This window comes from Cynocephalus volans, chromosome 12 (genome assembly GCF_027409185.1).
Source record: "Cynocephalus volans isolate mCynVol1 chromosome 12, mCynVol1.pri, whole genome shotgun sequence".
Taxonomy (NCBI): domain Eukaryota; kingdom Metazoa; phylum Chordata; class Mammalia; order Dermoptera; family Cynocephalidae; genus Cynocephalus; species Cynocephalus volans.
In genome coordinates this window covers 9,884,011-9,896,327 of record NC_084471.1, presented here as the reverse complement: position 1 = coordinate 9,896,327, position 12,317 = coordinate 9,884,011, and the positions used below count along the sequence as shown (strand labels likewise).

The following is a 12,317-nucleotide window of genomic DNA, read 5'->3' as shown; positions in this document are numbered from 1 at the left end:
TGGCAACCACAGCAACATCCTAGTTAGTCATTAGTCTCAAACCGGTGGACTGTGAAACCCCCTGCCACAATGAATAAACACTAAAAAAAAGATACCAGAAATACAAAAAATCAAGAAAGTACACGACCAAAAGTTAATAAATCTCAAACTCTAGATCTTATAGAACAAGAAGCCCTTGAAATGACTGACAAGGAATTTCGAGTGATAATTCTAAGGAAACTGAATGAGATACAAGAAAACTCAGCTAGACATCATGATGAAATGAGGAAAAGTATACAGGATCTGAAAGAGGAAATGTACAAGGAAATCAATGTCCTAAAAAAAATGTAGCAGAACTTGCTGAACTGAAGAAGTTATTCAGAGAAATAAAAAACACAACGGAGAGTTTAACCAGCAGGCTTGTCGAAGTTGAAGAGAGAACCTCTGAACTTGAAGATGGGCTGTTTGAAATAACACAAACAGACAAAAAGAAAGAAAAAAGAATCAAGGACATTGAAGAAAATCTGAGAGAGATATCAGACAACCTTAAGCGCTCAAATATCCGAGTCATGGGTATTCCAGAAGGGGAGGAAAATGGAGATTCCATTGAAAACATATTCAACAAAATAGTGGCAGAAAACTTCCCAGGTATAGGAAAAATCACAGATCTTCAGATCCAGGAAGCTCAACGATCTCCAAACGTATTCAACCCAAAAAGGCCTTCTCCAAGACATGTTATAGTCAAATTGGCAAAACTCAGAGACAAAGAGAGAATCTTAAAAACTGCATGAGAGAAGCGTCAAATCACCTATAAGGGAGCCCCAATCAAGCTAACATCAGACTTTTCATCACAAACCCTAAAAGCTAGAAAGGAATGGGATGATATATTCAAAATACTAAAAGACATAGATTGCCAGCCAAGAATACTCTACCCTGCAAGGCTATCCTTCCGAAATGAAGGGGAAATAGTATATTTCTCAGACAAACAAAAACTGCGGGAGTTCACTACCACACGACCACCCTTACAAGAAATCCTCAAGGGAGTACTGGGTTTGGTTCCTGAAAAATAACTACCACTGCCATAAAAACCCAAGAAAAATCAATACCCACTAGTATAATAAAAATGGCATTCATGAAGAGAAAACAAGCAAACAAAAACGCTATCTACAACCCAAGGAACCAACAAACACAGAAACCAAACAGTAAATCAGAAAGCAAGGAACAAAAGACACCTAAGACAACCAAACAACCAATAAAATGCTAGGAATAAATCAACACCTTTCAATAACAACTCTTAATGTAAAAGGCTTAAATTCCCCAATCAAAAGACACAGACTGGCTGACTGGATCAAAAAGGAGGACCCAACTATATGCTGCCTACAAGAGACCCACCTCACCCATAAAGATTCACACAGACTAAGAGTGAAAGGATGGAAAAAGATTTACCATGCAAACAGAAAAGAAAAACGAGCTGGAGTAGCTATTCTTATATCTGACAAAACAGACTTTAAACTAAAAACCATAAAAAGAGACAATGAGGGACACTACTTAATGATAAAAGGACTGATCCATCAAGAAGACATAACAATCATAAATATGTACGCACCCAATGTTGGAGCAGCCAGATTTATAACACAAACTCTATTAGACCTAAAGAAGGAAATAGACACTAGTACCATAATAGCAGGGGACCTGAACACCCCACTGTCAATATTAGACAGATCATCTAGGGAAAGAATCAGTAGAGAAACACAAGATCTAAACAAGACTCTAGACCAATTGGAATTGGCAGATATCTACAGAACATTCCACCCAACAACCTCAGAATATTCATTCTTCTCATCAGCACATGGATCATTCTCCAGGATAGATCACATATTAGGTCACAAATCAAGTCTCAATAAATTCAAAAAAATTGGAATTATCCCATGTATCTTCTCAGACCACAATGGATTAAAACTAGAAATTAATAACAAACGAAACTCTGGAAACTATACAAACACATGGAAATTAAACAGCATTCTACTTAATGACATATGGGTCCAAGAAGAAATCAAGCAGGAAATCAAAAAATTTATTGAAACTAATGAAAACAATGATACATCATACCAAAACCTGTGGAATACTGCAAAAGCAGTATTGAGGGGAAAATTTATTGCACTAAACGCTCACTTCAGAAGAATGGAAAGATGGCAAGTGAACAACCTAACACTTCACCTTAAAGAACTAGAAAAACAAGAACAATCCAAACTTAAAATTAGCAGACGGAAAGAAATCATTAAGATCAGAGCAGAACTGAATGAAATTGAAAACCAAAAAACAATTCAAAAGATCAACGAATCAAAAAGTTGGTTTTTTGAAAAGATAAATAAGATTGACAAACCATTAGCATGGCTAACAAAAAAAAGAAGAGAGAAGACTCAAATAACAAAAATTAGAAATGAAAAAGGTGATATTACAACTGATTCATCTGAAATACAAGGAATCATTCGAGACTACTATAAACAACTATACACCAACAAATTTGAAAATCTGGAGGAAATGGATAAACTTCTGGACACACACAAGCTCCCAAAACTGAGCCATGAAGACGTAGAAAATCTGAACAGACCAATAACAATAAAGGAGATTGAAGCTGTTATCAGAAGGCTCCCAACAAAGAAAAGCCCAGGACCAGATGGATTCACAGCAGAATTTTACCAAACATTCAAAGAGGAATTGACACCGATTCTTTACAAACTATTCCAAAAGATCGAAACGGACGCAAATCTCCCAAACTCATTCTATGAAGCAAACCTCATCCTGATACCAAAACCAGGTTAAGATATAACCAAAAAAGAAAACTACCGGCCGATATCCTTGATGAATATACATGCAAAAATCCTCACTAAAATACTAGCAAACAGAATATAGCAACACATACGTAAAATTATTCATCACGATCAAGTGGGATTCATCCCAGGCATGCAAGGTTGGTTCAACATACGCAAATCAATAAATGTGATACACCATATTAATAAACTCAAACATAAGGACCATATGATCATCTCTATAGATGCTGAAAAAGCATTTGATAAAGTTCAGCACTCATTCATGACAAAGACCCTCTGTAAGTTAGGTATAGAGGGAAAGTATCTCAACATAATTAAAGCCATATATGCCAAACCCACTGCCAATATCATCCTGAATGGGGAAAAGCTGAAAGCTTTTCCTTTAAGAACAGGAACTAGACAAGGATGCCCACTCTCACCACTCCTATTCAACATAGTGTTGGAAGTACTAGCCAGAGCAATCAGAGAAGAGAAGGAAATAAAGGGCATCCAGATTGGAAAAGATGAAGTCAAACTGTCCCTGTTTGCAGATGACATGATCCTATATATTGAACAGCCTAAAACCTCTACAAAAAAACTCTTGGAATTGATAAATGATTTCAGCACAGTAGCAGGATACAAAATCAACACACAAAAATCAGTAGCATTTCTTTTCTCCAAAAGTGAACATGCAGAATGAGAAATCAAGAAAGCCTGCCCATTTACAATAGCCACCAAAAAAATAAAATACTTTGGAATTGAGTTAACCAAGGAGGTGAAAAATCTCTATAATGAGAACTACAAACCACTGCTGAGAGAAATTAGAGAGGATACAAGAAGATGGAAAGATATCCCATGCTCTTGGATTGGAAGAATCAACATAGTGAAAATGTCCATACTACCCAAAGTGATATACAAATTTAATGCAATCCCCCTCAAAATTCCAAAGACATTTTTTCTCAGAAATGGAAAGAACTATCCAGACATTTATATGGAACAATAAAAGACCACGCATAGCCAAAGCAATGCTGAGCAAAAAAAATAAAGCTGGAGGCATAACACTACCTGACTTTAAGCTATACTACAAAGCTATAATAACCAAAACAGTATGGTACTGGCATAAAAACAGACACACTGACCAATGGAATAGAATAGAGAATCCAGAAATCAACCCACACACTTACTGCCATCTGATCTTTGACAAAGGCACCAAGCCTATTCACTGGGGAAGGGACTGCCTCTTCAGCAAATGGTGCTGGGATAACTGGATATCCATATGCAGGAGAATGAAACTAGATCCATACCTGTCACCATATACTAAAATCAACTCAAAATGGATTAAGGATTTAAATATACACCCTGAAACAAGAAAACTTCTTATAGAAAACATAGGAGAAACACTTCAGGAAATAGGACTGGGCACAGACTTCATGAATATGACCCCAAAAGCACAGGCAATCAAAGGAAAAATAAACAAATGGGATTATATCAAACTAAAAAGCTTCTGCACAGCAAAAGAAACAATTAACAGAGTTAAAAGACAACCAACAGAGTGGGAGAAAATATTTGCAAAATATACATCTGACAAAGGATTAATATCCAGAATATACAAGGAACTCAAACAACTTTACAAGAAGAAAACAAGCAACCCAATTAAAAAATGGGCAAAAGAGCTAAGTAGGCATTTCTCTAAGGAAGATATACAAATGGCCAACAGACATATGAAAAAATGCTCAACATCACTCAGCATCCGGGAAATGCAAATCAAAACCACACTGAGATACCATCTCACCCCAGTTAGGATGGCTAAAATCCTGAATGATAAATGCTGGCAAGGTTGCGGAGAAAAAGGAACTCTCATACATTGTTGGTGGGACTGCAAAATGGTGCAGCCTCTATGGAAAATGGTATGGAGGTTCCTCAAACAATTGCAGATAGATCTACCATACGACCCAGCTATCCCACTGTTGGGAATATACCCAGAGGAATGGAAATCATCAAGTCGAAGGTATACCTGTTCCCCAATGTTCATCGCAGCACTCTTTACAATAGCCAAGAGTTGGAACCAGCCCAAATGTCCATCATTGGATGAGTGGATACGGAAAATGTGGTACATCTACACAATGGAATACTACTCAGCTATAAAAACGAATGAAATACTGCCATTTGCAACAACATGGATGGACCTTGAGAGAATTATATTAAGTGAAACAAGTCAGGCACAGAAAAAGAATTACCACATGTTCTCACTTATTGGTGGGAGCTAAAAATTAATATATAAATTCACACACACACACACACACACACACACACACTCACCACAAAATAATAACGGGGGGGGGGGAAGAAGATATAACAACCACAATTACTTGAAGTTGATACGACAAGTGAACAGAAAGGACATTGTTGGGGGGGAGGGGTGGAGGGAGAACGGAGGGAGGTTTTGGTGATGGGGAGCAATAATCAGCCACAATGTATATCGACAAAATAAAATTAAAAAAAAAAAAAAGAGAATATAAAATATCCCTATATTTTTACAAAATAGAATAAAAATGAGCAAGAGACTATTGAAAAAAACCCAAGCTGTTTAAAAAAAGAAATAACTAGAGGGCCGGCCCGTGGCTCACTCGGTAGAGTGCAGTGCTGATAACACCAAGGCCCCGGGTTCGGATCCCATATATGGATGGCCGGTTCGCTCACTGGCTGAGTGTGGTGCTGACAACACCAAGTCAAGGGTTAAGATCCCCTTACCGGTCATCTTTAAAAAAAAGAAAGAACTAGAACTTTAAAAAAAAATACGGATGGGTTAAGCAGGATTAGGCAAGCTGAAGGGAAAATTAGTGAACTGCAGGTAGATCTGAGGATATTACAAAGTGTACATCATAGAGAGACATGAGATGGAAAATGTCAAAGACAGAAACCTCTAAAAGGGAGAAGGTCTAATATGTCTCAACTGGGAGTACCAGAAGGAACGTGAAGAGAATGAAGAGGCAACATTTGAAGAGATAATGGCTGAGAACTTATAGGAGAATGAATATAAACATATTAGTTCAAGTGTTTCCATGGATACTCCCCACATCTCTCTGGAGCTCCATGGACCTAGGTTAAAGATCTCTGTGTGACAGCACCACTCCTTGCCTGGTCACATTCTATTCTCTTTTCTCGTAACAACCCAATTTTGTTTGGGGCAAGAGATCCCTTGCACTATGGGATGGCCGTGTTCCTCTGCCTGGAACTTGGATGCAATGCTCGGGGGTACAGCAGCCATTTGACAACCACGTGGATAGAAGCACACGTTAAGGTCGAACAGAAGACAGGAAGCCCCAGTGCCAGCCGTGGACTACCTCCAGATTTGGTGTATAAGACAAATAAATCTCTTTGGGGAAAGCCACCATGGTTGGGTTTCTTCTGTGCATAGCCAAACATAATCCTCACTGATACGCTCTGCCTTCCATCTACTCAGAACGCTTGACAGTCTACAGTCAGGGAGAGGTAGAAAGTAACAGATCTGTAAATATTTATGTTCACTTTAGACCTCAGCCTTCCAAGAAATGGTGACTACCTCTTGGTCTATGATGTCATTCTCAGCCCAAGGAAAAAGTAAGACTAGTGAGACCATTTTAAGCAGGAGTTTTTTTATCCCTACCACTATAATCCTTCCTTTTGTAAAAAAAAAATAATTATATTCTGTAAGGAAAATATTATCTTATGATCCCGCATTCATTCTGTTTCTCTAACAGTACCACAAACAATTAGGCCCAAACTGAGATTGCTGTACCGGGGTTTGTTAAAGGCCGTTACTTCTTTCTCCCTAATGTTTGCATCTTTTTGTCCCTTTTCTTCTTCCACCTCTCCTCTTCCTTCTCCTTTATTTTCCTCACTCTTTCCCCCTCACGTACTTTAACCCTGCCATCTGTGCCACGGATGCTGCTCAATCCAGGTCACAGCATGGCTGGCCGCTGGCCCTGAGGCTTCTGCTGAGGATGGGACAAGGTGTCATCTCAAAGCCTTCCACTGTTGCATCTTGAAAACTTACCCAATGGTGGCCAACAAGGTCCAAGAGAGAAATCACAATTTACCAAGTTCACAGAGCTATAAAAATATCATTTTGGAGGCTCAAGTGTCGCATTTTGCAGAAGGAGAAATTGAAGGATTCCCAGAGTGACAATGGCTACCTACAGCCTGACAAACGAGCGACTACGCGCCCTGGAAGACATCAAACGGGAAATCGGTGCCATCCTTCGGAATGCAGGTACAGTGATCCTACAATTGTCCAAGGAAAAAAAACCAACGAGCAGCTTCTAGACCGGCAGGCGGTGGCCTTCACTGTTTCGGTGCAACACGTGGAGGCAGAGCTGTCAGCTCAGATCTGCTACCTCACCCAGGTGGCCACTGGGCAGCCCCACGAGGGCTCCAGCTACTCTTTGAGGAAGGACTGTCAGATGGCTCTGAAGTGAGTGGACTGTGCCTGCGCCGCAACATCAGTGATGTGGCCCGAACCTGTGTGCAGATGCTGGAAAACTAGGCCAAGGTGGTAGACTGAGAGCTTGGAGGGAGACCATCACCTGCAGAATAGAACCTGGGAACCTGCAGGACGGGGAACATGGGCTGACACATACGTGCCCTGCTGGTCAGAGTATACTAGGACAAAGGGGCAAAAGGTGGGAATGAAGAAACTAAAGGGCAGCCTGCCCACGGCTCTCCCCTGGCTTCACCAGCACAGTGCTCCTCTCAGCACTTGCCAAACATGCCAACAAGCTCAGACAGGAGATGGAGGTTCAGACACCCCAACCCGCTTCCTCATGAATTTCATGTCCCTGCCCCAGGCTTCCTACACACTCTGCCCAGTGAAGACACATCCTTCTTCATTGGAAGAGACAAAACGAGACCTAAGGGTTTTGATAATAAAAACAAACAATAACAACAAAAAAAAAACCAAAACAAAACAAAAATGCCATTTTCAAGGGACTGGCAGGTTAGCTCACTTGGGAGCGCGTGGTGCTAGTAAAACTGAGGTCACAGGTTTGGATCCCTGGGCAGCCACCAAAAAAAAGGCTTTTTTGAAATGATTAATTCATCTGTTACACTGAATAAGGGCCTCCAGATGTCATAACATCACAGTGCAACAAATTTCGTCTTCATTTTCAAATGACATTGGTATGATGATATCAGTCTTTTTTCACATACAATGACAGCAATCATTTTTATTCACACTTGCTTCAAGAATTGCCCAGAAAACTCTTAGGTGAGGGCCACAGGTGGGTCTCCCCTTTTCAGGAAATCTAATATTGTATAAATCAAGGCTTCCAGCCATTCTGAGGTGTACCATGTGAGACTCTTTATTTTGCAAATGTGGTAAAGGTATCAGCTTGGGAAACAGATTCCTTCGCTCCTTTCCCACTTATGTGAAGGAGAGACAGTAAAAGTGGGAGGAAAAGAAGATAGGTCAGTGTCGAGATGAGCAGGCCCTACAGACACAGCACAGAGTTCGGGACACTCAGCTACGAATGCAATGTGGAAGGAGCGCCCTGCAGCCCAGCTCCAGCGGCAAATTAAACCCTTTTTGAAATTGCCAGTTTCTCATAAGTGAAAAAGCTGTTGTGCTGTTCTGAACTAAGTGATTTTTAATCTAATGCCTACTCTTAAATTCCTTTGAAGAAAGGGAGACAATGATTGTTTTAAAAACAAATGCTGTCTTTGAAATTTGGAAAATAGGATATTCAGAGGGTCTCTTAAAACTGGTAATCCTTCCTTCTCCTGACTTATCCGTCCCCACCACAAACCAAATGAACATGCAGCACCTGTCAAAAACAACTCAATTATTTTGAAAATCAATTAAATTATTTATAGCTTTTGAAATAAGCACTTCAAAGGAAAGTCTAGAGAAATATAGTCAGTTAGAAGCCATGGGTATTGAACTGCTTATTAGTCAAATCGGGTTCTTTGTTTTTCTCTTCTGCTAATGGCTGGACTTTTGACTTTTCTGATCATTAACTCTAGTTATCAAGTGAGATCCCACTGGGCTTGGCTTGTATATACTCTTTTGAGTATGACATTCTCCCCATTTTAATGGCCTAGATGCATAATGAGGTGAATGAATCACAAGGAATAATGATAAAAAAAGAAATCCAAGCAGGAACAAAATGAGACATTACCATGTAGTAGCATTCTGATGAGGAAAGGAAATCACTAAAGAACAGGGAACAATACATAATAACCAATACATAAGTGTATAGTGAATACTAAGCGCTTACATGTATTCCCTCATTTAATGCTTCTAAAAACATTTTACAGATGAAGAAACTGAGCTACAGATAGGTTAAGTAGTTTGCTTAAGGTCACACAGCTAGGAAAAGACCCGGTCGGTAAACCCTGAATGTACCTAAATCTCATCTGATCTTGGAAGCTAAGCAGAGTCAGGCCTGGTCAGCACTTGGATGGGAGACTGCTTGGGAATACCAGGTACTACGGGCTTAAAAAGAAAATAAATAAATAAGTAAATGATGCTCAAGCCTGGACTGCCTCGGCCCTTTTAAGGATGGGGAATGGCAAAGTCATGGAAAGATGTTAAAAATAGATAAAGAACAGCATTATCTCTAGATGCACATTGATCGGTATGTTAGTTTCCTAGGGCTACTGCCACAAATAACCATAACCTTGGTGGTTTAGAACAACAGAAATGTATTCTCTCACAGTTCTGAAGGGAAGAAGCCTCAGATCAAGGTGTCAGCAGGGCCTTGCTGTCTCTGATGGCCACAGGGGAGAGTCCTCCCTTGTCTCGTGCAGCGTCCGGAGGCTCTAGGTGTGCCTTGGCTTGTGGCTGCATAACTCTAATCTCTGCCTCCGTCTTTACATGGTCTGTGCGTCTCTCATAAGGACACTTGTAATTGGATTTAGGGCCCACCTGGATAACCCAGAATGATCTCATCTCAAGATCTTAACTTAATTACTTCTGAAAAGACCCTTTTTCTGAAAAAGGTCACATTCATAGCTTCCAGGGATTAGGGTGTAGACATATCTTTTGGGGGGCCATCACTCAACTGACTAAAATCAATCAGGACTTTATGATGTTTTAAGAAACAGAACCCTCCTTTCGAACTGGCTGAAATAGTAAAGTAGGGTCACTTAACTGAACAGTCCAGGAGTAGCTCTAGCTTCAGGTCAGGCTTTATCCAAGGCTCAAAAATGTGACCTGGACATCCTTAGTCCTGGCTCCATTCTCTGGCAGGCTCTTCCAAAAGGGCTATCAACAGTTCCTGGGGCTGCATGTTCCTTGTTCAAGTGCATTCCAAAAGGGCTATCAACAGTTCCTGGGGCTGCATGTTCCTTGTTCAAGTGCATTCCAAAAGGGCTATCAACAGTTCCTGGGGCTGCATGTTCCTTGTTCAAGTGCACATGGATGAGAGAAGCTTGTCCTTCCCAGAGACCCCAGCACATGTTTCACTGCCTCTCGTTGGCTTCAACTATCAGTAGAGTCATCAGTAAGCCAATCACGTGACTGGAGAGGTGGGGTATGTTGGCTGGCCTGAGCCAATCAGGAGCTACACCAGGAGGTAGAGCTGGTGTTATCCCACTCAGAATGCATGCCTAAAAGTGGGAGAACCCCCAACTTAAAATTGAGGTGCTATTGGGAGACAACCAACTAATGTCCACTATGGTTAGTCCCTTCTCTAACCTTTTCAGGTAGGTGTGGCTCCCTTCATTTTGCAGATGAGGAAATGGAGGTTCAGGGATATGGACTAAGTGGGTCAAAGTCACTCCCTGATAAAAGGAGCAGAACCAGGATTGAAGCTCAGGTCTGCTTGATTCCCAAACCTTTCTCCTGCCAGCGGCCAGCTCCAGGGCCCTGTCTCTGGTGTGGGTCAGCCTCTGCTCTCTTCTGTCTTGTAGCGAGCCTCAGGTCCTTTCCTTCTTGCTGTGCCATGATTGATAAGTGTGGCTCGGTTAAGAGTGAAGTAAAAAATGTTAAGGGAAATTACAACCACCAGGTAGTTCTTCAAAGGACTAAAGAAAGGTGTTTAGGTAAAAGATGACCACAATGTAAAAATTAAATACTATTTTACCTTATGCTCAGTTTAATTGCCATTAATGCTTTTGTTCCCACAAGTATGAGACCCTCCTGATGTTTTCCTGATGGAAAAGAAATATTCAATATATTGATTTATGCTCTCCCCATTGTATCAGTGAGAAAATTAATTCTCTTCAGGGCCACTGTACCCCAGCTCCCTGTCACTTGTGCTGACAGGCAAGTCAATAATTCTGCTCCTGCTGGGCAAGAGAAGTGATGGCATGATCCAGTCTTGGGGAGGGTGAAGTTTGCCCACACCAGGAAGTTGTGGTTTTTTTAAAATCATAGAACCTCTTATTGTAGAAGGAGCTTTAAAGATTTTCCAGTTATCTCTTTACTTAATACAGGAATCCCCTGTACTGTGAGCCCCAGGACTGTGACTTATTCCTCTCTGTATTCCGAGCTCTGCACAGGGTCTGACCCTTGAATAGGTGATCAGTCAATGCCTGTCAAATGAATGAATGACTAAATGAACACACCTTTGCTAGTGCATACAAAACTAGGTCGGGTTCTTAGAGACTGATTCACACTAATCAAACGTGTACAAACAAAACTCGTAAGAAATTGCTATATAAAGCAGAAAGCCAATATTTTCCTTTGCACAAGGGATGGTGCAAAGCGGGTGTTGTGTTATGTGGGTATCCAGAATGATAGAATGGGGCAGCTATTGCAAAAATGCTGGAAAAGCGATTGTAATATTTTGGTTCATAAAATTCTTGTAAAAGTTTTCTCTTTGGGGCAAGCCTGGACTAGAATGTTGCCCTACCTCTGCAGCATAGCCAAATGGATTTCACAGGATCAATTAAGAGTGTTTGGACAAAACAAGTGTCTATCTTGTTCTGTTAGCCTGGATCCCAGGAGTTACAATTACTTACAAATCAAAAATAGGGGAAGCTAGGTGTGGCAGTTGTGGTCTCGGGCCTGCAGCATCCTTTTTGCAATAGCAAATCCCCCAGAGGGCTTCGTAGAATCACATGCTCCCCTGGGGCTGTGCCTCTCCCTTCTCCCCTACCTTTCAACTCCTAGTACCTGATACATAGTACCTAGTACACAGTAAGAACTCAATATATATTTGCTGAATAAATGAGAAAATGACTGTCTCTGCCTCATGGCGTAATGTACCACTCTAGTGACCCTAATATTCTTGTCCACAAGATTTGGTACGTCCCCTCCCTCAGACAGTCCTGGGTAATTATGCTAATTTCTTTCTGGTTGCTGTCCTTTCTCTAAAGTACAAATGGACAAGTTCCTTCTGAGCACACAGTCTTTCTTCAGCCTGCTGGCACCGTTCATTAGATCCCAGCTTGCTTTAACCTTCTGTCTCGTCTTCCTGAGACCACACTCTTGCAATAGTGATAATTCCTGCAAAGTCCTGCTTTGATTTAGAAGACACCAGGTCCCTGAGGGAGGGGATCTCATCTCATCCTTTTAAGTTATGCTTTTATTAGCTTAAAACCTCA

At 40.9% G+C, this 12,317-nt stretch overlaps 1 protein-coding gene and 1 pseudogene across 1 annotated transcript in view; one reads left to right on the top strand and one right to left on the bottom strand.

Moving 5' to 3' along the window:
* SLC25A17 (solute carrier family 25 member 17) overlaps positions 1 to 12,317 on the bottom strand; it is a 141,812-nt gene that overhangs the window by 56,435 nt on the left and 73,060 nt on the right. The window lies entirely within an intron of this gene.
* On the top strand, positions 6,957 to 7,314 carry LOC134391565 (mediator of RNA polymerase II transcription subunit 11-like; annotated as a pseudogene).